Source organism: Phalacrocorax carbo, chromosome 13 (assembly GCF_963921805.1).
Source record: "Phalacrocorax carbo chromosome 13, bPhaCar2.1, whole genome shotgun sequence".
Classification (NCBI taxonomy): domain Eukaryota; kingdom Metazoa; phylum Chordata; class Aves; order Suliformes; family Phalacrocoracidae; genus Phalacrocorax; species Phalacrocorax carbo.
The window spans coordinates 13,791,733-13,819,082 of NC_087525.1; the positions used below are offsets into that span (position 1 = coordinate 13,791,733).

General features: G+C 40.9%; 1 long non-coding RNA gene across 1 annotated transcript in view; it reads right to left on the reverse strand.

Annotated features, from left to right (window-relative positions):
• The window catches only part of LOC135315636 (uncharacterized), an 82,496-nt gene extending 55,410 nt beyond the window's left edge, over positions 1-27,086 (reverse strand). The window contains exon 1 of the long non-coding RNA XR_010375124.1: positions 27,010-27,086. This is a non-coding gene — a long non-coding RNA (uncharacterized LOC135315636). The remainder of the gene's footprint in view (positions 1-27,009) is intronic.
• Between the last annotated feature and the right edge of the window lie 264 nt (positions 27,087-27,350).

Genomic DNA, 27,350 nt, shown 5'->3' on the forward strand with positions numbered 1-27,350 from the left:
ACCCTTATGGCAAATACTCGCATTCCACGGGGGTGCAGGGGAGATAAAGTGGCGTCACATAAACTCACGGAGGTTTACATACTTCGTGTCTGAAGCAAAGCGCTCTCCAGTATTAGGGCTTGAGCGACCTGCAGAAACAGACTGCCAGTGCCTTGCAAGGGAAACTGAAAATCTGCCTTTCACTTTTTTAAAAATAATTTCAGTAATCATTTCTTTGTTAAACTGGCTTTTAAAAAAATCCCAAATTCAATTTTACTTTAAACTTGGTACTACAAATATTGTATGATAATCTCTTAAAAGACCTTTTACTGAAGGTTTAACTAAGTAATAGTTCAGGTGCAGAGTTTAATCAGTATGACTAGGAGAGGAAAAAAAAAAACCCAACAAACAAACCAGCCACAAAATCATTTGCCGCAATAAGATTTAACACCCGAGAGTATGTGCCAGATTAAGGGGAAACAAGGCCTTATTTACAGACAGGTATGGAGCCATACAACTATCCCCAGATCGCATCTGCCAGAGAATTCTGCCTTGTTTGTTAATTGCATTTATCTTTTCTTTTCGTACCTGGACAATCCTTGTTAAAAAGGTCATCACAACACAAATGTTTAGTGTCACTTGTACTCAACTAATCCGCTCCTGGGGCCCGAGGACCTGCAGTTCTTACCTGTGGCCCAGGAGGATGCAAGTCCTCTTGACAAAAAGGCAGCTGGGCTGCTCTGCTCCTGGCCCTGCCTGCTGAGACCAGAATTTTTTAATGGGCTAATCTAGTGCATCAGCTCCTGCCTACCACGAGCTGACTTTCACAGCTGTTAATTGCCAAGGAGATACCAAAAAGGCATCATACATTTAGAAGTGTGAGAGTAAGTCACGTAGCTTTGTCTGAAATTAGTTCCTTAGTCTTTTGCCGTGAGGATTTTCAATGTGAAATTAGTACGGTCCAGAGGAAAAATCATTTTCTTGTATGTGAAAACAAGCTCTGCTTGCTCTCAGCCTCAGCTAGCTCTTAACACACATTAGTAGGTAGTAATAATAAGCAAAAAAGTAGATAGTAATTTTAAAAAGCCCTAGCAATATAAGCATTAGTTAATTTCTAACTGGTTAGGGAAGGATGGGTAAGGCTGTGAGGTAGTAGGAGATACAGAAAGAAGGGGAAATATTTCAGACAGAGAAATGAGAAAGATATTTCTTTTCAATCAAGAAAGATGGAATACGATAGGGAAGTCGCAGTGGATGCCACTGTATGATACCAGCAATGAAGGAAGAAACCAGCCAAATCATGACGACAATTAAAACTGTTAATGCTAAGTGACAACTATTAATTTATGCAATGTACATAACTGTTGCATAAACGTACCCATGGCATTGCTGCAAAATATTTCTGTAAATGCCCACTGGCATTAGCAGAAGTTACATTCTCTCAGTAACACTATAACGTTTTAGATGTAAACTAGTACAGGGGACCAACATTGAAAATACAGCTTATTTTCTCCCCCCACAGTGAATTTAACACTTTTGGGCTCCAATAAGAAAAACCATGCCCCCCACCCCCCAAAAAAAAAAAAAAATCTATCTAAAGAGGCAAGATTGCACTTTGTCAGCCGGTGTAGCCTGCTATGAATTAATTGTATCTGCGATGGGACAAAGGGATGGAAATGCACAAGTAGGTAAAACACAAGGCTATTTCAGCTTCTGACTGTACCTTCATGGACTTAACCACAAACATCTTGATAAATATATAGCCTGAGAACAGTAACTTGTTGATACAAGATATAATTCACCATATAAAATGAAACAGCAAGCACAGCCAGCTTAATTTTCTTTCTTGTTAAAAGAATTAAGCTTCATTCTAAGGTACTAACAAGCATGTATTTACTTTCTGCCACAGCTGCAAAATCAAGGCTCCTCTAAAGCAATTAGCAAAGTGACAAGAAAGCAGTTACATTCACTTTACAAGCAGTGGATGGCATTTATACTTATGTCATTTTCACACCTTGAGCAGAGCGTCCTAGTTTTCCAATTTTCTTGCCTCTCCACACTATTAACAATTGTGTCATGCTTCTCTCTCCGTAATGCAAGCAATTTTGGTTTTGACACAGATTTACACTCCTCAGCGCTTAGTATGCTTTCACGAACAATTTCTGTGCTGGTTAGACCAGAATTTCATGCGATTTCCTTGTAAAACAACTCAGCTCATCTTCGCTTGTGGTGTTTACTATAACAGAGTTGCTAAGAAATCTTCATTCCTAAGTAGTAGTTCGCAATGCTACGACGTGATTCAGGACACGCTGCCTGTCATTCTGCGCCTCAGCCCTCCACGGGCCTGGAGCAGGAATGATGTATTCACAGGCGTGGGGTTTATTTGTTACACTCTCCCACCACCGTCATCATAGAGGCTCTGCCTGTTCCCAGTCAGGTGGGTATTATCGGTCATTTACGCATACACCGATGCTTTACAGAGAGGAAACAATCATAAATTGAGATTTCTACCTCCTGAGATGCTGTCTGTTCTTTATGAGGCGCTCTCTGCTATCTCACTGTTGTGAGAACTTCTGATAAATTAAGACTTAATTATATCATGATTAATTGGAGGGCAGAAGTAGACACTACTTTTTGTGAACTACAGGCATGGGGCACTGCTTACCATCTCCTTTAGATGCCTTGTACTGGGACAGATCTACCATGGGACATACGGGGGGACACAGAAAACCTACTCAATTTTCACATAGCAGATTCTTATGTCCTAGTCACACCAGTGCTGTGGAAGCAGCGTGGATACGCAGCATCCCCCTCCTATGCAGAGCGCTCCCCATTACCGTTCGTATTAACTACTCATGACACGAGAGGACAAGGGAAAAAGCTGCTGCAGCTAGAAAGCGGATTTTTTTCTACAACTACAGGCAGTGCAGCAGTCGATGCTTATGCACCCACATCCTTGGTTTGCATGGTGAGATATGAGGTACTTGTGTAATGTTAAAAACACAGACAGAATATCCAATTTACTCTGTTATAAAAAATTAGTAAAGGTTTTGGTTTAAAAAACCATTCTTTTGTCCCACTATGCATTCACATACTGATAGGGAAGTGCTGCTCTGCTGGGAATGCAATTGTTAACTAAAAAGAAGCCGTTTTTCTGTCATATAGACTTCTGCTGGGAATGCAGAACATTATACGAAGTGAAGCATAAGGTTTTTCAGTGATACAAACTTGTGTCACAGGGATCTTTTCCAGTAAAGAAAAAGTTTTTCTTTTTCTGCTCTATTTTTTCTAACAGGTACCTAGCATGAAGGGGAAGGACACAAAAAACGTATCCTCACCGCCTTTACTCATCACTCAGAGGTGCTTCTTTTCATTGTTGCAGTCAAGTCAAAGGGGTTGCTCCCTGTTCAGGTATTTAACCTAGCTGCTTTACTTTCAATGTGGCAACACAACATTAACACCTTTCAAAAAGGATGTAGGAAAATTAAAAAACCCCTTGATGTTGCTTAACATATACTACTTGCTATTATATTATCACTGGTGTTACTTAGGGAGAGCATAGCATCTATGTAGCAGTGTCCATTTCATAGAATCCCAGACTGGCGGGGGCTGGCAGGGCCCTCTGGAGCTCACCCCGTCCCACCCCTGCGTGAGCAGGCACCCCCAGAGCAGGGGCACAGGGCCGCGTCCAGGCGGGGGGTGAATGTCTCCAGGGAAGGGACCCCACAGCCTCCCTGGGCAGCCTGTGCCCCTGCTCTGGCACCCGCACAGGGAAGGGGTTTGTCCTCATGTTCAGGTGGAACTTCCCGTGTTCCAGCTTCTGCCCGTTGCCCCTTGGCCTGGCGTTGGGCACCACAGAAAAGAGCCCAGCCCCATCCTCCTGACACCCACCCTTTAGATATTTATAGGTACTGATGAGATCCCCCCTCAGCCTTCTCTTCCCCAGGCTGAACAAACCCAGGTGCCTCAGCCTTTCCTCACACGGGAGATGCTCCAGCCCCTGATCACCTTGGCAGCTCTGCGCTGGGCTTGCCCAAACTGTTCCTCGTCCTTCTTAAACTGGGGGGCCCAGAACTGGACGCAGCACTCCAAATGTGGGCTCACTAGGGCAGAGCAGAGGGGGAGGAGAACCTCCCTTGCCCTGCTGGCCGCACTCCTTCTAATGCACCCCAAGAGACCCTTGGCCTTCTCGGTCACAAGGGCACGGTGCTGGCTCATGGTGCCATTTGACCGGCACTGTTTGCTTCCCTGTTGGTTTTAGGTATTTTTCCTATTGTGGGACTCTTGCTTTTATTGCAGGGGACGTGATAACCCAGAAAGCAGAGTTTGAATCCATGCAAAGTGCCCTTTGCCGCACAAGTACTCCCTGTCCTTGAATACTAGTGGATTAATAAATATGATGACTTTTTATCCTGCTAAAATCACAGTGCTTGCCAAGACCAAAACACACTTTTCATATTTCAGCAAAGTGTCTGTTTACCTCAGGCAGAAAATTATCAATACAAAATCATTACTGTTGGAGGAAAAAAAAAACAACAAAAAAATTATAGCCTAAAATTTGAGACATACCCCTCTCTCTCTCAGGGAGAATTTCATCTATAATTTAGACAAACCACTGAAGAGAATGGCATCGTTCCTTGAAATGATTTTCACATGCTCTAGCGCCTTACCTGCTTTTGATGTGAGAACTAAGCTTAGAAGTGCTGATTATCCACCTAGAAAACAATGAAAGAAACCGGCTCCACATATGCTACGTGGAACAATTTGGAGAGGAGAGCAAAAGGAATGCTACGTTTGGGACTATTTTGTATATTGGCAATAGCAGATGAGGAAAATATCTCACGGAAATTCTTCATATAAAATTGTGCAACATGAACTCTGGCTACATTCACACTAATTAACTGGGCTCTAAAAATGCTGATATCAAGCGTTTGGGGGGAGGAGAGAGAAGGGGGAGCAGGAAGGAAGAGTAAGACACTTCGGAAGCAAAACCATTTCCATAAATTCATCTTTTTGGGTTATTGCTTGAGATTTAATACAGCTGAAAATAAGCCAGAAAGCACTACTGTCCTGTACTACTACCCAGCTCTTACAACAGAAAGGCATCCTGCCTTGAAAAAGTGCCAGCAAGCATCAATCCCTGACAAGCCACATAAAAATAGATGTGAATGGCACTATATTTTTCATCCATACCCCTCGTAAGTCCTGGCAAGACCACCCCTGCAAGACACTGCGCACCTTGACTACATCGAGTGTGTTTCAGAAAGTCCTTACTGTTGGTATACACAGATGCAAATTTATTTCTTCTTTCTTTGCCATCTGTCCCAGGAATCAGGGACAGGACTTCCTAAAGTACCTTTGCTATAGAGAGTACAGCCAGTTACTGAGCGCCAGATTCTTTTACTAACCTCCGTGAGCATTACTGAAAGCTTAAATTTTGTTCTTTACCTCTTACAGCCTTTCATACCAGCAACACAGAAGCAGGAACGTCTTAGGCCACTTGTAGTGTTTCTTTCGTATAAATGGTTTATACAAGGTTACTCAGCCCACAGTCACTCCATGAAAACAAAAATTTTTTAAAAAGCATTATTAAATGACATTTTTCTACAGTATTTGAAGTATCAGAGCCATTTTGCCTCACAGACGAATCCATTTATTACCGTTACTGAATATAACGGAGCAATTTCAACAATAAAGCATTGGCCCAGCATTTATATATTCTTTTTAAATACAAAGACAGATGACAAGGAGAAACAACAATCTTCATAATTACCCTCCAAGGAATATTTGAAAAAAAGTGTCAAAGTAAATTTTCTTTCAATGCCTTCTTTACCTTTACCAATGGCAACAAAAACATCAAACACACAACTTACCGTTCAGAATCACAGAGTGTTTCATGTTATTAGTTATCAAAACTTGAGGTTGTATTAGTGGTTTTTTCTTTAAAATAACAAGAATAAATTTGTTCATGTGAGAATCTTAACTTTCATCAGCCAAAAATTTTAACCCTATGGACAAAATCCTGAAAATTTGAAAACTTCCTGTTTCAAAACCCAAAATGCAAAGTGGAAATTAAGTTTAGATTAGTTTTCTAACAGCTAGCTTCGTGGGCTTACCTCATGAGGTTTTAGCTTTAGTTGTTGAAACTACTTCTGTTGACTTATCAAGGTTCTTGAGAACGCATAAACAAAGCAGGTAAGAGTGAAAGATATTTTTCAAAGATCAGGAGATACATGCACTCTGCTAATAAACTTCATTTCTTCTCAGTCTTCAAATGCGTCTTTTCCTATCAAGTCAATCCCTATACATAGGCATTTCTGTTTCATTTTAATTTTAGGCACTGATACACATTGTGATCTTGTGACATGGACAGTAATCAGAGATCTTCACAGAGCATTAAGCTTTGACACCAGAGTTGGATGCACAGCGCACACAGAAAATATCCTTCCAAAAGTTTTGCCACAGAAAAGCTGTTCCATTTTCCAATCTCACTTTTTCAGACTTCACTTTCCATAAAGGAAAAAATTATATGCAGCTGTCTTGCAACAGAGAAGTGTTGTAATTTTTCATAGGATTTATTGCAAAGGATGTAGAAAAAGAAAAAGATTGCATAAGTGAAAATACTTTCATTTTCCTCCTCACTCTGAAAAATACCTCTGGAAAAAAAAACATTATGCCTGCGCTCCTTGGGAAACAAGAATAAAGAAGCGTCAGTCATGCAACAAGTATAAGGCCTTATTGTTTCCGTAATTTCAGCGTGCAGTAGCAGGGCCAAGCCAGGCGTCTGTAGAAAGGAGGAATTCCTCTCATCTTGCAACAAGTTTCTTTATCAAACAAAAACTTGAGGCTAAAGAACAACCTTACCCATAAGAGAAATCCCATCGCATTGCCGGATCTGTACTCCACTGCCTGTTATTACACACAACACCAGCCCCAAGCAAATCTGTGATCATTACCAAGAATAAAAAAGCTATACCAAAATATCTTAATCTTACTAAGGGTGGAAAAGCTATAGATGGCAGCTACACGAGAGCCAGCAGAGATTTTCCATCAAAAAAAGTCAAAAACAAAGAGGGAAAAATGGGACTCTGAGGGTTTTATTAACTTCCGGAGATTTTTAAGGAACAAACTGGAAAATGAACAAGTTCAGCAGCTTGAGGCTCACCACGTTTGGAAAAGGTTGCCTAAGAAACCATGACCAGTTTTGTGGAGAGACTTCTTAAAGCTGTTTTCTGTTGATGCTGTACCACCCCAGGGATGTTTCCCTGTGGCAGGCTTCTGAGCCTCTCAGACCACTTCCTATCAGATACGGTCGTAAAGAAAACATCTGGATTTCACTGAAGTGATAATGCTTTGCATAAATATACAATCGTGTAGAGGACAAGCAAAACCCTCTTCATAATGACTAAGCAACGTATGTGCATGAGATACGATGTCAAGGAAATATTGTATGCTACAAATCACCAGAGCTGCACTGCAGATGGGATTAGAAGTCAAACTAAACCAACCAAACAAAAGATTTAGATTCCAGGCATGAAATTCTGGAATCCAGGTCAAACGTACCACTGGCTCCTCTCCCCTTCTTACCACCCCCTACAGATCCTCCCCCCCCCCCCCCCCCGCGCTTTTTTCCCATCTTTGGCATTTTTAATATATTTGTTTTGATTTGCAGAAGAGTTCCACAGACTCATTTACAGCAATTTAACTTTCTCCTTCAACATTACTGTATTTTTTGGTAGCTTTCCAAGATGTTTCCAAGCATCCTAATCATGTATCAGAATTTCAGGAGAGAGAAATGAAAGGAAAACCAGCTATAGGAGGAAAAAGTGTTTTCTTTCAGCAGGTATTTGAAGAGACAGATGAATGCAGGTGAAGACAGAGCAAGGCTGTCCTGGGACCAGCTGAGAATGCCTGCTGGAGAACATCTAGGGGTGGTGACGGGGAGAGGACCGTGCCAATGCCAGCTGAGCATGAGGGAGGAAGATACTTTCTTCATGCAAGTATTTTCAAGTAATGCTTTGCTGCAGCACTGCGCTTACACGGATGTACCCACGTGATCCTATTCATCTTCTGTACCCACCAGAGCCTGAAGCTCCTAGTCCTTTTCTGAAGTTTGTTCAGTTCCTCAAGTGGGTTTTATCGCAACGACACGTCTGAACTGTTGCGCCTCTGCAACTAAACTGGCCTTGAGCTGAATTCACCGAGCCTCTGTCACCACGTTCTGGACAAGCCCTTACAAACCCGGCTGTGCGGGGCGTGTGGAATACATCAGGGCGCTCTGTCAACTCACACAGCTTTGCTCTCACAGGCAGCTTCCTTGGCCTAAGGCTTGTCCTAGAAGTGTAATTATTTCCAGTGAAATAAATCTGTTAAAAAGTCCTGAAAATTAAAAAGAAAGCTTGGAGTTCATATCCAATCAAGTCACTTCATTGCTTTCCAATTCCCTCAGCAACTGAAAGATAAGTAAGAAGCCAGAACATGACATCTGCATATTCCAGAAACATGAGAAACACACCGACATAAGAGCTAACTGGGAGGTTTTCAGCTGAACTTTTTTTTTTTAATCAGAATGTGTCAGTTTGTTGAAATCTTGAACTTTTTATGAGAAATCATGGATTTGGACAAAACCAGAATGTTCATGGGAGGAACTTCTCCGGCCCCAGCTCCTGGGAGCTTGCACTGCAGTTTGCTGAACTGCTTTCATGTTCCAACTGTTTCTCTAGCTGGAACTCCTAGACTTCACTAAGATACTTGTAGGTTTTACTCTGGGAAAGTAGCAGATTTATTTCATGCTCTGAAGGCATCTGGAAATACAAAATCTTCTTTTGACTGTGAACTGTTGTTCCACTTATGATACCTCAGAATATTTTGAGAAATCATTTACTTTATGTGAGCTTTCATACCATTTGAATAGTTTTATTTCTAGCCTGGAACCTATTGGTTCAGTAAGGTGAGTCACAGCCTAGGATCAGAAATACCAAAGTCCTCATTGGCCTTAGAATCCCTTATGTGAAATTATATTGAACTGAAAAAAACACATAAGCTCCTCAAGATCTGGCGTGTTTAATACAAGTGTTATGGAGGAGTTGCAAACCAAATCTTTAGGAACAATTCTGAAAGTTTGTTTAATATTTCACAACACTGAGAAATCAAGAACACCACCAAAATAGCTATAACCACGAAGAGCATTGTTGAAAAATTTATAAGATACTGCATCCAGAAATTAAATATCTACCAACGAGCTTGCTTAATGACTCTGCCCAAAAGGATGCAATTTATTTTGCTCAGTACTAAAATGGATTTGCAAAGCCAGACCCCAAAGATCCTTTCTGATCTGGGGAGGGTCAACACCATTTATTGAAAGTTCTGTATTTTTGTATTGGCATAAAAAGTACTGTTGGACTGCAAGATTTTTAAAGGGAATCTTGGATCAGGGAACAAAGTCCAGGCTTAACTCATTACTAATTCTCATGGGAAGGGCTTTTATGGGATAAACAGCCATTTGAAATTTTTTTTCAGCTGCAACACACACCCTCTGGTTTCCTTTGCTTTCCACTCCACATACGTGGCTTTGTTTTGGTGCTACATAGAATGCAAGATTCCCAGAGTTTGCTTCCTAATGTGATCAAGAACGTTAGCAGCCCAAGTGACAGAGAAGACACCCACGTGCTCTCCCCACCCCCCTGCTCTCAAAACCAACTAAGAAACAAAAAAAACCCCACCAACTTGCGTGGTACATGACTTCGTTTTTAAGACATCCTAAACAGCTCCGGCATCTGACACTTTAATGGCAAATTGTGACAACCTGGTTTTCCTGGAATCTGCTATTAATGTTTTACCTAGCACATACCTGTGAATTACCACAGTGGCTGGCAAAACTATGAAACCTATAGAAGAAAGCAGCGTCCTCAGGAGAAGACACTTTCCTCACCAGACCCACGACAGCGTGCGTGTGTACACGCACCTGTACAAGAAACCATATATATTATCTCCTGCCTGTGAGTAGCAAACATATGCTTTTCTAGGAGGATCAAGCTTACTTCTGGGCTTGTTCAGCTCTTAGAGGCAAGTCCTGAGACTGCTTTGCTGTGTTCTACAGAATCATGTCTTTTCACGCTCCACATAAAGAAAAATGATCTAGAAAGGAGCTCTAACCACAGACGTTTAAAAGCCTCTAGACCTTGTCAGTTCACGGCATGAATTCGCTCCCATCCAAACCAGATACTGTGGCTCAGCTATCTTATGTCGTGGCCAAAGCCAGTGAGTAGCCAGGCAGCGCCGCAGCAGCTTGTCGCAAAAACAGTGAGAAAACGGAGGCTAATCCACACGGGGCTGCAGAAGCAGAGCATGCGGGGACCCTGCTACACGTGCAGGTTTATGCAGAGGAGGAAAACATGACCAAAAGCAGACATAGTTGTGGCCTTTCGGTCAGAGAATTATCAGTTTGTCTACAGGCTGTAAAGAAACCTGAAGAAAAAAGGGACAGCAAGCTCAGTTTTGAAACAGGAGAAAGGAATGGCAAGACAGAAACTAAAATCTGTATTACTGTCAGTTACCCACCAAGGGGACAATCCCTCAGGGTCCCCTTTAGTATTAATGTAACTATTAGAATATGCATTGTTCTTTTCATATACAGCATGTTTTCTTTTGTACTTTTCTTCAAGAGAGTCACTGAGATAATTATTTCATTACATAAGCAAGAACTTTAAATTCATAAGGCCTGTATTCCTGCAGTGTTACAACACGACACAATCTCCGCTCTTTTATCATAATACGTACCTATTTACTTACAAGAGGCTATTTTGTCAGCAATTAATTGATTGCACTTTAATTCGTCACATCATTGGGTTGCACTGGTTAATAAAATTCCCCATCCTTCAGATCAACTCATCATGGATCTCAAATGAGAAATCAGAGCAACAAAACTTAATCCATCTGTATATTCAGCAAAGCTGGAAATGTTATTAATGTAATAATAGACAGAAAGTAAAATGTACAGAAATGACTGCATTATAGTCACTCACTTGAAGAAATTCCATTTATTCAAACAGAATTGAAAAAGGGGTTATAATCTTCAATGGGCAAAATTTACATTTTTACCAGTTAAGCAGTTTGCAAAAAAAAAATTAGATTTTAACATTCCTAAATTTTTGAACATTTACCAGATAAAGGACTTTTCCTAAAATTTTTAAATAAAATCCAATTTGCTGCAACGTGATTGACTGGAACGATGAAGTGCTTAAAAAGATGCACAGCAGGATGGCAGGGGAAAAAAATGGGCACCGTCTTTACTGCAACATTTAGCACAATAAAAACAAGTCTGCTTTCCCTCCATATCTATCCCAAGTATTGGCTGTCTTCATACAAACACACTACAAACACCTCTGTCTCCAAGTGAGGCTCATCAGTATGCACCAGCTGATTTCCCTATAAATCCAGCAAGCACAGAATGCATCACCAAATTGCAGCACATTGCCAGCCTAGTGATTGAATGTATACTTGGAGGCGATGTGCTGTGTTCTAATATATCCTGGTAATGGGACAGAAAGAGTCAAATAAAGGCAGGTTAGAACAGACTGATCTTTGAATTCAGTAATAAGGTCTCTGGTCTTTTACATGCACACCGCGTAAGTCGTCTTTAGTTCCACTGACAGAGAACGTGGCTGTATGGCAAAGACGGCACAACTATGAGTTGCAAATCACCTAACCTGAAAAGAGCGGTCTTTTCAGTTTATGGATAATCAGTAACAGACTTTTGCAACAGTGCAGGATGATGGTGGTTATCAATAAAATAAGATCACACCAGATGGGCTTTTCCATCATACACACCCTCTAATATGTTGTACTAAACATCACTATTACCTCTTTACTCCAGTTCAATTACTAGTAGCAACCCAGTGCAACTAATACCAGGTTGCTGTTCCTGCTCTGGAAATGCCAGCTGATGGGATGCAGACTAACTTCAGTACTACTCTTCACTCTCATACTTTGAATATTTTCTGATATGTGCTGCTTTAAAGTTGTACATCCCAGATAAAAGGCAAGGCAACCTCAGCTTCATTTAAAAGTGGGGGTGGGGGCAAGGAGAAGTGTATTGCAGAGAAAAACTAGAGATAGTGCCCAGAGCAAAGCCAAAAGGTGCTAAGAAGGAATTACAAGAAAACCCTAAAATTTTCTAATTTTAACTCATTTTCAAGCTATTGTCACTTGTGTGAGACTTTTTTCAGCATATACTCTCCGATCAGAAAATCTTTTTAAGGCTGATCATCCACTTTATTCCTAGGTAAAAGAAACAAAACTCTTGGAGAGCGGAGAGAGGGAGGGGAAAAAAGGCAAAACCAAACCAACCCTGAGATGTTGCAATGCTGGCAAATCTTCCACTGACATAAATAGCACACACTTAAGTTGTCATCTATTAAAATAGCAGTAGCTTCCCAAACCTCACTTTTTTAGCTTAAGCAATAAATTAGGCAACAAGAAAGAAGTGCAAACTAGACAGGCACGGAAGGACATACGAGCATCTAGAGAAACGGACTAGGTTGAGAGAAGGAGATTTAGTGGTGGAACTCACTTCCAGCAAAAACCTGCAAATATAAATAGAAACAAACCAATCATGGAAAAATATAAGAAGGACCCCATGTGCAAAATGGGTGAGTCACCCTCCCCAAGGGAGCGCAGGCAGTACTGAAACAGTGTCTGGCATAGGGGTTCACTTCAAAGCGTCTTGGGCAAAACAGCCCGCTCCATCTCCTCTGGCAGTAATGTCACACAAGTTAGCGCAAAGTCACCAAATCACTTCCCTGTACAGTGAAGAAGGGAAGAAAGATAAAATGGAGACTTGGACAGGCTTAAGAAGTTGGCAAGTGAGGACGAATGGATTAGACAAGAATAGAATATGTTCTCTGCTCCATTACATCACACCGATCCACAGATGATTATTTAAACTTAAAATATTCAAATACCAGTTGGAAGCCACGATAATATCTTGATTTCAGCATCAGCTACTGATTAAATTTCAGGAATATTGCACTATTTAGAAAGACTGCAAGATCTAACAATCAAAACAGACGATGCCTCAATTTTTCTCACCCCAGAAGTCCCAAGGGCAACTGATTTTATCATGGGAGGGAGGATCTAACTGTATGCCCTGAAGGAATGGTCCAACATAGAACAGAGTATTTCTTTCAGAATCGCATCACCTACAGAGGAACAGACGACGGCATAGTTTAGCTTAATCAGATAACTATGAATTAGTGAATGGAATTTAATATAGTTTAAAATGCTGTTAGAGCTCCAGAAATAAAGCCACCCTTAGCTTCATTCAGTTTTATATTTATTCTGTTTCTGAACTCCCCAGTATAGAAGACAGACACACATGCATGCACACATGTATATTATTCTTTCTGCAAATACCAGCTCAATATTAGAGCAGAAAGCCAAACTGGATCCTCATTTCCTTCAGTATCAACAGCAAGTGTAAAGCTTCTGAAAAACAAATTATTGTTCTAAGTTTTAGCTCTCCAACAGAGCTGCCCTGAGCACGTACCTTGCTGTTCCCACGGTCTTCGATTTTGCTGGCAGTAAACTGCCAAGGCATTACTAAGCATATAATTTGAAGCCATTACAGTTCTATCAAGCAGACTTCGCACTGAAACATTATTACAGGCTTAACTGGTAAATCGCAATCACCAGGGCCACTCCAGTTTACTCTGCTCAGGGTCTATTTATGCAGAGCTAACAGTCATGTATTTATTTTTCATGACCATTAGGGTGTATAACAACAGACTGAGAGGACAACCGCACTAGCTGACTTCACAGGTATTCCGAACGATTGTCCTCTTTCCAAGGTGCATCTTTTCCACCACGATGTTTGCACCTAATGATAACAAAAATCTTCCATCAGGCCATAGAAAAAGCCTTCTCTGAGATGGATTTATGGCAAACCATAAAAATCCCATTCTCCTTTTAAGAATAAAGCTTCTGCAGTTACACAGCTGCTGAGATACCTGCTCATCGCTGCTGCTCCGCACTCCTCCGGCCTTTTTGTTTTCCTTTAAGTGCCATATGACCCAAACGATTTTCAATAGTATCAGAAATTGAAATCATCAGACCTTTTCCCATCTTTCTTCTACAGTAAGTCTCAAAACATAAGGTGTCACTTACACAGAGAGGAGCCTAAATCCCTAAAAGATTTTTGGATTTTTATGTCCTCTTTGCTTAATTCTATAGCATTTTCCTGGATCCTTACCCATAAATACATTCATTTCTCCATTTCATGGAGGAAATAATAATTGAAAATATTTTTTTTCCACATTTGGCTTAAAAGGATACAGAAACAACGTTGCACTTGTCCTACAATTGGCCTGTGCTTAATCTCTTCCATGCATAGACTACAGAAACATATAGCACAGAGACTTCATTGGTATGTGCTCAACACGGTTGCATTATTCAAGAGCGATGAAGGCCAAGGTGAGTTGCTCAGGTGCCCTCAGAGAAGCACTGGTAAAATCTTTATAATGCTCCATGATGATGACCAGCATTCAGTTGGTACTACACATTTTGCAGAAAGAAATTCACAACTATTTAAAAGTTTTTTTAAAAAAGGCACTGGAATATTTCTTTTGGTCTTCCTCTTGTAGATAGAGGTGCTATAGTCCTCTGAGTTGAATGGTATGCGCTCAGAGGAAATGATAAAAACCTACAAAAATGTTAAAAATGTTTGCATTCCGACAGTGTCACAAGTTCTGAGGCCTGTTATCATGGTCCCTTTTCAATGCTAATAGTAAGAATTTTATTGTCATTGGGGTAGAATTCCAGTTTTTCAAATTAAGAACTCACAGGTTCTTCAAACATAACAGAAAAGCATCTTCCTCTACCTAATGCAAGTACTTTGATTTATGGTATACACCATATACTATTCTAAAACATTGTATTCTTGAAAAAACCTTTGCTTCTTGTTAAAATATTCCAGCTTCAGTGAACCACCAGGCCTCACCCTATTGCACTGTAACTGTTTGCAACTGCTCAGAAGGAGACAGAAAACAATGAAAATCTGGTACATAAAATGTTCTATCTGTAAGTAAAGGGATGTTATTTAATCGCTAGAAATATAAAGGAATTATGATTAAATTAGGACATTCTTCAGGGTGGGAATATCATATCAGAGAACATCATGGTTTTACACCATAATAAAATCAGGAGCTATTCTGTCATTTTGAATTAAAATTGATAGGCTTTTTATTAACTCCTATATATCTCATAGCTCCAAGAGTTATTGCTAGTACATCAATATAGAGGTTTTATTAAAAGTGAAAGTGTGTGAATACTATAAATCTAATTTTCATTTCTGAAATATAATTAATGCAATTCACCTGCTAAAAAATTTATCAGAGAGCTGCACGTAAAGAAAAGAGTTTATACTGGTGAAAAAACAGAATCATCTTTTACATCATATCAACATACACGGTCGTTCTGTTTCAACGTGTTTCAGTCATCAACAAACTCATCTCTAAATGTTTTTTCATAAAGTTCCTTTAAAAATTTGTGGTATTTCAAAAGAGAGAAGGGGGGAGGGGAGAAACCGTCCACAAGATGATGCATTACTTCCTTGCAAAATCCAAAAGGAAACCACTATTATTCCATGTCTGACTTCATTAGTCCAACTCCTTTCTTCTTCCTAAGAGATCACAGTCCTGGTTTGCTGATGAGAAGGGGGTTTACTGCATAATTACTTGCTTTTGCCTACATCCTTGGGCTCAATTTCTCCATTATCACATTAGCATAGGTTAAGATTTGCATTGCTGAAGAGATAATGCAGTGAACAGAGAAACCTGCACGGTTAATGACTTCTCCGTAATATGCAGGCTATTCTTTACATTGATGTAACTCTTTAGGGACAAACACCGATATTTCACTTAGTAAAAGTGTGCCAAGATGTAAGATAATTTAAGTCCAATATACCAATACAAATCCTTCATGCTGTTAATCATCTCACATTTTCATGCCTTACCCATTCTCAGACTGGTAGCTCAGTAGTGCAGTGAGACCGGCTGCAGGCAGCTAGCATTTCCGATCATCCCAGGTACCTTTCCTACCGCTACAAATGTGTCTAAACACCCTCCAAAGGGCTGTAGTCTCCTCTTATTAGATCAATAAGAAACTGGAATATTTTAATATTTCAGATCATCTGAGTAACAAATCCACGGCATCCTGGAATATTAGTTAAACAAACTCCGCAACAGGTTTATGCCTTTTCTGTCTAGTGTTGGAAGAAAAATGCTCACAGCAAAACTAGCTTTCAACACTTCTGACAATCTTTCATTTTGAAATGTTAACTGCACAAAGGCAGACTTTTTTAAAAATGAACACAGATTATCACTAACATCAAAAGACCCTTCACAGTATGACTTCTATAGCTATAGGTGTAAAACATTAGCTGCTGAAGAGACTCGATCTCAGCCTACCACTCTAATTTCAGCCCAGCTTCCCTCCCTTTCAATGGGGAGCTCATTTAGTGTAAAAAGATAACTGATACATCTATTCTGAGAAACTAGTCTGAGTCTCTGCAAGGAGCAAAGAACATGCAGCAATTTCAGAAAACTTTGTTCGTTTCTTTGAAACGCTCCTTTACTGGACACACGAGATGAAAGCAAACCTGTTCACCAAACACCTTTGAAGTTCTTGCCCTTGGATCTATAACGACTCAGTACCATGAAAATTCTTCCTCAGTCCCAATCCAAACTCCTGGTAGTGCAAGGAATGGTTTAGGGCCTGGTGAGCCTTCAGCATAGAGGTGAAGCTGGTATCTTTGCCAATTAGTTCTACTGAACTTTTCCCTACTGGTCTTAATCAGAGCTCAGGCCTAGTAAGAGTACTCTGCAAAAGGACTTCTAAGCCAGAAAGTGCTAATCTGCACTCGTTCATCCTCCAGCCTGGGTACAGCTGGGTTAGCAACTTTGCTCACACGGAGGGGTGTCCTCTGCCAAGACTTCAGCAGCTAATTTGGTCCCATGTCTACTGAAAGCAATTGTCTATTGGCAGGACCGTACATGGCAATATTCATGGGACTTCCCAAAGATATGCAGAGTACCATACTGAAAACTGCAAAGCTCAGTCCTGCTAGATCGCTAGCTTCCATCTCAAAGCTTAACAACATAAATAGGGCAGTGTAGACCTGCTGTCATTGCTATTACATATTGCTCTTGAATAGAGAGGTACCATTAGATTTCCAATACCATAAACCTTACATCTTTTATGAGGTAGAAAACAAATAAAAAGATGCATCTCTCCTGTCTCAGCAAAGTGGAATTACTCAAAGATTAGCATAACATCATGATAGGATCATTTTCTCGTGAGTGATTTGTGTGGTGGGTTGTTTTTACTTTTTAAATCCATCTGGCCTACAGCACCGTGTCTTCAAAGTTCTCAATTTCTTCTTGCAACACCACCCATCCTAAAGCATATTTGCCCTGTAACCTGATATTGTGTCCTCAAGTTAAGGAGTAAGACAGAGTATTTCACCTAAAATAAAGCATTCTTCAGTCATTTTTTCCAGCCAAATTGTACAGTGTCTGGCATTAGTGTGACTCACGTACACAGCACTTGCAGTCTGTGTTTTACTGTTGCTGCTAGGACAGCTACATAGCTGCGATGCCTTGGATGAGACCGTGCTAAGGACAGGAAAAGGAACTCTCCTCTGCTGTTACACACCAGTAACACACGAGTCAAGGGCCCAAAGAGCCCTAGATATGAAGAAAATGTCTTCCCCCTCCTCCCCCCCCCCCCCCCCAACATAGTAGATTAGAAATGAAAATGTCCCTGTGTTACAAGAACACTGTCTTCAGGGTGGGGCGATACTGGCTAAATAACCCTTACGCCTCTCACGCAGATTATTTTATTCTGAGCATTTCCTGCTCCAAGTGTCAGCTTTTGATATTGCAAAACAAGTCGTTTCCTTCAGACTCCACTATAGTGTAGGAAATTGAAATGACTGGAGAGATGAAGCCATTAAAAAACTGAATTGAAAGATCTGTGTAATGTCAAATACTGATATAAATGGCATAATTTACACAGCCTAGGCAAAAACTAGCCAACGGAGACCGATCACCAGCTGGACAGCAAAAACTTTCATGGATCAGCTACTGTTATTAACACTAATGGTGGAGCACGAAGGGCTTTGACACCTACAAATGTTTGTGTTTTGACCCCATCCTATGGTGAGAAAAACCCCGCCCCAGTCACATTATTTTAAAATCCTCTGTTTCAATTTAGGATTCGTTTCATCTGTCCAAACACTGGTTCTGCCGCACCATTAGAATGGCTTTCAAAGCTAGTAGTTTCCCACCAGTTCAATAGAATTCATCATTAGATACCATTATAAACTCTTCTGATAAGAGCTGTGCTGAGAGAGAAATAGGACAAGTTTTGAAGTTACGGAGAAACAGAGGAAGGGGAACTGAAGGTGAACATTGGTTTAGTCTCATCACTTGTGGCTGATGGGTTTAGGCAACAATTAGCAGTAATGTGGCTGCATTAGTGTTGATCTGTGAATTATGTGGAGTTCAAGGTTTAGTTCCATAAAGTTCCTGCATGCCTACCTAAAAGAAAATTTAATTTTATATTGAAGGACAAAAAAATACCAGCTCTCTTAAATTAAAACCTTCACAATTCACTCAACTACCAACCTATAGTTTTGCAAGTAATAAAATAAAGAGATTAATGGCTTCTTAATTAAAAGGGAATTTAGGTTGGAGCAGATATAATCTCTGCACATGGAAATAAGGGGAACCGTTGGGACCTGTGTCACCTGAGGACCATTAATCCGCACAGCTTTGTGGTACAAAACTTGCCTGAAAATTCTCAAGCCGAGGTACTGCTGCCCTCACTTTTCACAAGCAAAAGTAGGGAGTCACAAAAGGATTACATAAAGGCGACATAGATAATAATCATTAACAAATAAATGACAACGTACAATGCAGCAGTAAACTCGCCAAATGTGGGAGCTCAAACTTGGGTGCTTTGTTTGAAAAGCAGGAATATCTGAGAAACACTTCAGAGCTAAATTGGAAAGTCATCTTGTACAAGAAAGGAAACGGATTCTTCTTTTGCATCCACTGCCTAAGCTGAAAAAACAACCCCCACGCTCTAGTGCTTATCCTCAGCTGTAGTAAAATAATATAGCTGGCAGGGCACTGACACAGGTCTAACGTGATTTTAATTTTTCCCCACTGAGGATTTTGACTCCCCAAAACTCAGCCCTCGGTAGCCGTTACTACGAGGCTTCCCACCAGCGCTCTATGCAGATTCACAGCGCCAAACGTGCATCTATCGTTTAGTTCCAAAGGCCCTTTCAGCCCGCAGGTGACTTCTGCACAACAGGTAGGAGCGCGGGGCTTTCCTGAGCCTAGAGGCCTTTTGGAAGAGCTGTCGGCCAGCTGAGGAAGGAGAGCCGGCCTAAGTGAAAGCCAAAAGGACCCTGCCTGGACTGATCCGGCACAAAGGATCCCTCCTGACTGGGGAGGAAGCACATCCTCATCTGCACAAAGAGTCTCTAAAGCCGTACAAACAATCAATGTGTCTCTGAACTTTTTGAGAGTCCATGCGTCCATCTTATTCCTTCCCAGTTTCTGAGCGTCCAAGGGAAGTGCTGAGACCTGCAGGCAGCAAAGAAGATGGTCATGGGGCTACAGAGAAAGCAGTAATTCATGCACATGCAAGTCTCCTCTGCCTCTGGGCCTGAAGAACAGGCCAGGGAGTCTCTCGCTCTGCTGAGGACGTAGGGGAAAACAAAACCGCTTCAGTGCGAGCAACAGTGCCTCTCCTTTTTCACTGGTGATATTTATTAGTACGGTTACAAGGGTTGCATTAGACCACATGGTTTTAAATTGCTATGATTTTTCTTTTGAAAAATAGCACTGTAATGTTTACCAAGAGCTGCAAAAAAATATAACAATTTTTAAATGAAAGTCAACTTCATGAATTTCTTCAGTACTTTCCTTACATAACAATTAAAACAAACCAGAAAACTGCTTGCATCTTTAAGCAAACTGCTGCGGGGGAGGAAGGAAAGAGGAAGTCATGTAAACACTCTTTAAATGTTAATTCCAGAGTTTAATTGCAGCTCACTGCAAGCCTATTAAACCCTGACTAAGTGCACCTGACAGACTGACAACAGCATAATGCTAATGCATGCCAGGGAAGAGCAGTAATTAGCTTCTTTAAAAGGGTGAGATTTAGGGGAAACTGCTAACAGAACAAAAGAAAATGGGGGGAGGGAGAAGGAAAGGAATGATAACTTTTTCCCCTTTATACGTTTTTACATCTTATGTAAACCTCTCTGCAGAGCTCAGGAGAGCATCAGGACTGTGCTATGAAATGGCAAAGAACTCCCAAGGCTGCTGAGGAGGAGACAAGGGCTGTTTAGTTTTCATGGCTTTATTTCCTATAAGGACCGTGTGAACACACAAGGTAACACTGAAAGTGGTGTTAGAAAAGGACGCGGAAAGAAGATGACTTGCTAGTCTGATGTTTCTGCCAACTCCATAGAACTGGATACTTACTTAGTGAATAAACTTACACAGTGTAGCCTTTCTTGCTTGCTTTCCTGCATACATCAACAGAGAGAACGCCTCCAAGCAGAATGGGAGGGAAGCAGAATTTGTTCGTGCCAGTCAATAAATATCTCATAGCAGGTCACCTCCCCTCTCTGAAGAGTTGTGTTACATTTCACTGGACATCCAAGTTAAAAGCCAACGTTGTGCTTTATAGTACAAGCTGGTTTATTTAATTCTAAACAAAGGTCAGCAATAATGCACCAGAGGTTTAGAGTAGCACAGACTTTGGGGGGATAAGTTTAGCATTGTAAAACTATACTGAAAGATATTCATGTTTACCTGTACATCACATCCAGCCTACTGCAACACTGAAGACAAAGCAAACTTCAAAAGGAGTCTGAACTAATCTTGTTAGATTTAATCATAAAAGTTCTAGTAAAACTTCTCACTCTACCTTTTTATTCCAAAGTACGAACAGAGAATTTCATGTTATATTTCTGTTATTTCTTTCAGACTGGCCATTGCAGCTTCATCCTTAATGTATATACTCTCAGGCTGTTTAACAATAACTAAGAAATAACAATCCTACAAAAATCCACAATGCTTCCGAGATTCCAAATACAAGATGAGCTCTTGGTGCTAGGTCTGTTTAAGGCTACAGCCATTCTTTCCCAAAGGAGTATGACAGTGGCCTAACAAAGGTATCATCCTATTTTGGCAAAAAGCTGTGACGGTGAAGGAACTCCAAAAAGTTAAGAAGTTGAGACCATACTCAGAAACCAATGAGAACATCACTTCTCTTCCACTTAGAGCAAACATTGCATTAAGACCTAGGAGCGTATTTATGAAAAGCAGATCCACTGTCTTAAACCACAGGGGACCGATTTCAAACTACAGGAATATTTTCTTACATCTGCTTCCTTAATGAGCAGCTTCCTACTTCCTTCGTGGCAGCAGCTTAAACAATATTTAAACTAAAACTAGAGAAATTAGACCTCATGAACACTTCTTTCATTAAGCTTGTTCCTAATTCCTGCACATATCAAAGCAAACTGCCCACCGTACTGTGGTTTTTCAAGCTATTGGTCTTACAGACCACGGTTGGCTCCCAGGCCCTGAGGTTCAGAAGCAAAATGATAGCAATTAGCTCCCATTTCTTTGGAAGAGCATTTTGTGCACCTGGTGGGAGACCTGTCTCTTAAATGGCTGCCCCAGGAAAGGGGGAAAGTCCAAGAATTAAAACGCCTCGGTAGCAATAACTGCGCAAGCTGTTCCATTGGCTCCGTGCTAGCCCTTTGTTAGAAATGACCTTGCAAAGGTAGAGGAGGCAGCAGGAGAACCCAAAGAAATAAAAAATAGTAAGTAAACAATTAAAGAGCAGACCATGTTCTAGCAGAGGGCATCCTGAAGGGTCATGGAAGGGTGTCTCTGTTTTTTCCGTTTCCCACTATATCTGATCTTGTTTCAGCTTACTGTAGGGTACGAAATTCCACATCAGAATAGCAGAGTCTTAATTTGTGATTTCTTCTAATGGTGGATAATACATTTGGAGTTTTATGCGACATGTACTGTATATTAAAAGACACTGGGTATTTTTTGTGAATCCACAAACCTCTCGCTTAGCCTGGCAGTAAAGCATGGCTGTAAGCCGGAACAGAGGACTTAGGCTGCCTTTTGTTGTTATAAAGAAATTTCCTTTAAGACTGATCCTTTTACTGTTGGATGCAGTTTGTGTCTCCAGTGACGCACTGAAAATTGGAAGCATTTGTTCACAGCTGCCTCTGTCCCCAAGTCTGGATCCCTTCCATCATCTCGGATTTCTTGCGGGAGGCCGTGGTAATTCATCTGATTACGCCAGCTTCCTCACTGTGTTACCATGTGTCCGTGTTAGAGCAGCCACTCCGCAAGCCTGTGGCTTCTCTCTCACCTTTTCCAGTTATCATTTGAGCCATGTGGCAAACTGGCATGTAGGCAAGAGATTTAGCTTTGGGAGAGCTTACGGTGCCAGGTGCTCTTTGACGTACCTCGCTCTCCTAACAAAAGCGTGTGCAGTTGCCCTCAGGGAGTCGAAATGTACTGACTTGGAACAGGCAGAGATATTTCAAGTGGGGTGGCAAGGCTGCCCACTGCTCCTTTTGTTCCTTGCTATTATTCCTTGGCATTATTACCATAATCCTCTCCAGATAACAGCATTCAGTGCCCCATCCAAAGAGGCAGTAACCAGCTTCCATTTGTCACGGCTAGAGGGTCTCGTCAGCGGGGGCGCCTGGTACATCCAGAGTGTCTTTGCAGTAAATTACAGATCACCACAGCAGACAGGGCCAACCTGCTCGACTTGGGAGCACAAAGCCTGATCAAGTCAGCTGACTTCCACCCGCCACGTGCCGTACTCTCACTCAAAGCACCAAGCTGAGAAGTCTCGCAATCTCTCATTCTCTATTTTCTTTTCCTATGACACCTGGGAGGGCAGCCAGGGAAATCTAGCCAAATTACTAGAACTGTACAGGAATAGCACTGAGGAGTAGTGCAGTTCTCCAAAACATGTCTCAGGACAACACATTATAGTTTTCTGAGCGTGAAGGACTTAAGAGGCTTCATTTTTTCCTCTTCCTGTTGAAGAATTCTCCCATTTCCATTTTAATAAGCAGATCCCTTTAAATAAGCTGACTTCTAGCCTTAGTTTTGCAATGAGACAAATCTCTTGCCAGGCTTTCTTATACACACCACAAATTTATTCAATTTTGTATTTTAAAGAGCAGGGAAGAATACTTAAAAAAAAAGAAATAAGACACCGATCAGAAAGAGAAGATTATTATTCTTTTTAAGCATGAGCTTTGATTTCTGATATGGCAAAGTATGATAACCTCTGGAGACAGCAGACAAGATGGTTGATGAGAACACTTTCAGTTTTGGGGAAGATGACTTCTAGAATCCTTTAATGAGCTCTGCCTTTCTTTTAATATCTTTATAATGCTCTGGTGCAATTTGCAGACAATACTAAATCAGAAAGAGTTGTGAACATCAGTTAGAGCTAGAAACGTTAGTGGCAGAGCCAGAGGCATTAGTGGGCAGAAAATGACAGCATGAATTTCAGTTTAGAAAAATGCACATAAAAAACACCTAGGGAGACAGAAATCCACATGTGGCTGGCTATTCACTGAGTGGAAGAAATCTGGGAAACACTAACAACAAAAGAGAAGCGTGGGAGATTGACACTCCCATGTTGCAGCAATACCAAAACCCAGCACAGGCTTAGTCCAGCTTCAGACTAAAATCCATGAAGACAACGCATCATTGAGTGCAGAAATGATAATTGCCTGACCTTTAGACGGTTTTTAGTGTGAGCACACTATAAAGAATGAATTCAGTGCAGGACATAATGTTAGCTGTAATACTGACAAATTGCAGTGAGTTAAGAAAAGACCAGCAGAACAGCTCAGAGCATGGAAGAACTGATTTATGATGGGAAATTTATATAATTAAATATTTATTAAGCTGGCTAGCTGCAAATGGAGACAGGATGGGAAGACATAACAGTCTGCAGACACCTGAAAGCGTATTAACAATGAAGCCAGAAGATGGATTACACACGCCTATGTCTGCAATATACTGATGTGTGGGATACAGGTTTAGTAAAAGTTTTAAATACTGAGCCCAAGACTGTTACCCAGTGGGGCAATAAGAACACCACCGTGAAATGAATGATCTTACAGGAAGAACAACATAATTCTCAGTGTATGGGAAGTTTAAAACTAGTCTGGAGAAAATTCAGGCAACAAGGCATCCTACAGTGGCACTGACACATTTAGCAGACCTTTGCTAATTTGTAGTGAGCTGTGGAGACCGTGCTCTGATATGCCAATTATTGTGTTACAATATAGTTCTAGAGGTCATATGGGACAGGCGTTCACTTAAATATGACCGGTCACAGTAGCCTTAATACGCAGTGACGATTCCAGAGTCAAAGAAGTGCTCAGAAGAATAAATAAATTTGCTTGCTCAAAGATGAGTATAATAAACATTGCTGAAATGACACCAGTTAAACCCTTGCTCTAACCTACAGCCCTCCAAACTCTAACTTCCTTAAGGTATAAGCTGGCAATATTATTCTGAAACATGAAGAAAAACCCTTGCAATGGGCTCTATACAACAGAATAACCCAATGATCTGAATGTGTGAAAAGTAAATGCATTAGCAGAAACTGAAAAGCAAGCTTTCGTTCGAAGAGCCACAATTCCTACAGCGATGAATGAAGTCCTAGTTCTAACCAGTACAAGCTTAAACAACTAAGAGCAAGGGAAAAATGACTGTGAGATGGCAAGGTGATAGAAGGGAAGGAAAAGATCCATTGATCTCTAGAGAAAATATTTCAGGATTTCAGACTTTTTTCTTGTTTTATTTCACCCTGCAGTGAGCACCTATGCTTGCTTTGTTGATGCTGACTGTATTTCCTTGTAATGTACTTCTTCAATTCAAAATTGTGTAAAAAATATGGTGCTACACCTATTATAGCTACGTAAGTTAAAAATTTTTGCTCTTAAGACCAGGTGTTGGGACCACCACCATTCAACCACTTGTGAAACCTCACTACATTTCTTGTCCCGTTCCATTGCAAGGTTTGTATCAGCCTAATCACACTCATTTTGGCACATTTTGGAGCTTAAAATTGACCTATTCATATAAGGAGTCGGTAGGGAAGTACTGCTATTATTCATTATTTACAAGTACTAGTAAAGCCACAGACAGACCCAAAGAGTATATGGGCTGCTCTGGCGGAGGGGTGAGCCAGGTCCTGTTACTCTCAGGACAATGACCCACCCAAGCGATGGGGCCAGCGAGCAGATCTCCAGGAAGGGAAACAAAGGAAGACCCCCTTCCTCGAACTCCCACCGTTTTGGGTCCCATCTCATTCCTTAAACATCATCTTACATCTTCAGTCCTGCCCTGAGTTATTTTACTCTCCCTCATCCCATTTGCTTCCAAGTTCCTAAAGCCTGACCCATCGCTATGGTCTGGGGTGGGGTGGAGGGTTAGCCCCTTCTTGCTCAAATCTGATCCTGTTGAAACTGCAGAGAAAACTTCTGCAAGGGAACTTCAGTCATGTCTAAATGTGCTACGTTTCTCCATAACCATGCGCAAGCAGGACCTCAACATTTTCCTGTCTCCAAAAGATGAAACACCAGCTCGGAGTGTCTGATTAGCCCACCCGCAGATGAGAGAAAGCAGCTGTGTACACAGTGTCATCTGAAAGCCCTGGGACCAGGAGACCACTTACAACAGATTACTTAGTGCTGTCCATATAGCTATGGACTCCAGCAAAGAGTGCAAATACGGTACAACTACGTATTTGTATCTCCTCTGTTAAATCTTTAATAAAAGGACAGCAAAAATAGGAGAGATAACTGTTCCGTGAAACTTTCATCAGACGCATAATTAAATGTACCAAGGCTGCTCAACTTATACATTTCTGATATTACACTCCAATATTTCGACTTTTCGGTCATGCTCACACTTAGTGGTTTTCTGTGATAATCACATGTACATTCTCAAAGTATAAGAGATATGACATTGACTCTCTCAGCTTCGGATGAGAATCCACTGTATTAACACATATCTTGGAAAGAATATTCTAAAAGAATTCAGATCATTGAAAAAAAAATCTATCTAGGGCCGATAATATTTGCCTAAGATTTACAAAAATTTCTGGGAGACTTAAATGGAATACCTCAGAAAATCAGTGAGCACCAATGTTATCTTCAGAAAGAGGAGAGATTTCTTTTTCTTATAAGAGAGTTATTAAAAACCTTGCACTACTCCAAGACTTCTCATAATGTTAGCAATTGCAGGTAACAAGTCCTCTTAATGAGGTATAAAGTACTTCTGATTATCTTGCTCACCATTCATGGGATAAATCATGTCCCAGGTTGTAATTTCCATTTTTTAAAGGTTCCCCACAGTCACATTCCTTGGCCATCTGTTCCCTGGACCCAGTGTAAATGGATGCCTGCACCATGCCCTACCTGCTGGGCTGAGGCAGGCAGCTATCCTTGGCTTCATGGCAATGGGCTTGCCTCCCAAGAGAGGCATTTCTCAAGGAGTTAATGACTGAGAAGAACTATCACAGAAAGCTATAAAATCATTAATAAAACAGAGAAAGTGAGTGGGAAATTAATATTTACTATTTCTCATCATACAAGATATGTAGGCAATCAGTGTTGTTATGAGGCAGCTGGCTCAAACAAGCACAAAAAGAGTACAAAACAAGACTATTTTGCAGCTCCCTGTTCAGATAGCACCACGACCCAAGGTATAAATTGATCCAAAATGGAGAGAGGAATTAATGGAAAACATATCCAACAGTACCCATGAAAACAATGATTCACATCCAGCCTCTGATTTGAGACGTTCTAAAACTACTTCCCAGAAGCGAGAAAGCTGTACCGAAGGCAAGTTTTTCTATACGTATAATGTTTCTTACCTTCACGGGTTGCTGTCACGAGCAGGATGCTGAGCCAGGAGAACTTTAAATCAAATCCAATATCCTAGTTCTTGTGTGTTTGGGTGTTTTTGGTTTGTTTGTTTTCAAAATTCTATAATTCAAAATCAAATATATTGATTTAGAAATACTTGGTTTAAAGAAAACTCCACTACCGCTCCACTACCTCTGAAAAAATTCACCTCTATCCTGCAAGTTACAGTCCTTTTCTGTACAAACACAAAACTACCCATTAACAAACAAAACCACTGCATTCAGCCTTCCTGGGAGCAGCATTACTAGTAGCATTTCACTGACGTCCTGCCTTTGCAAGCCTAACAGCA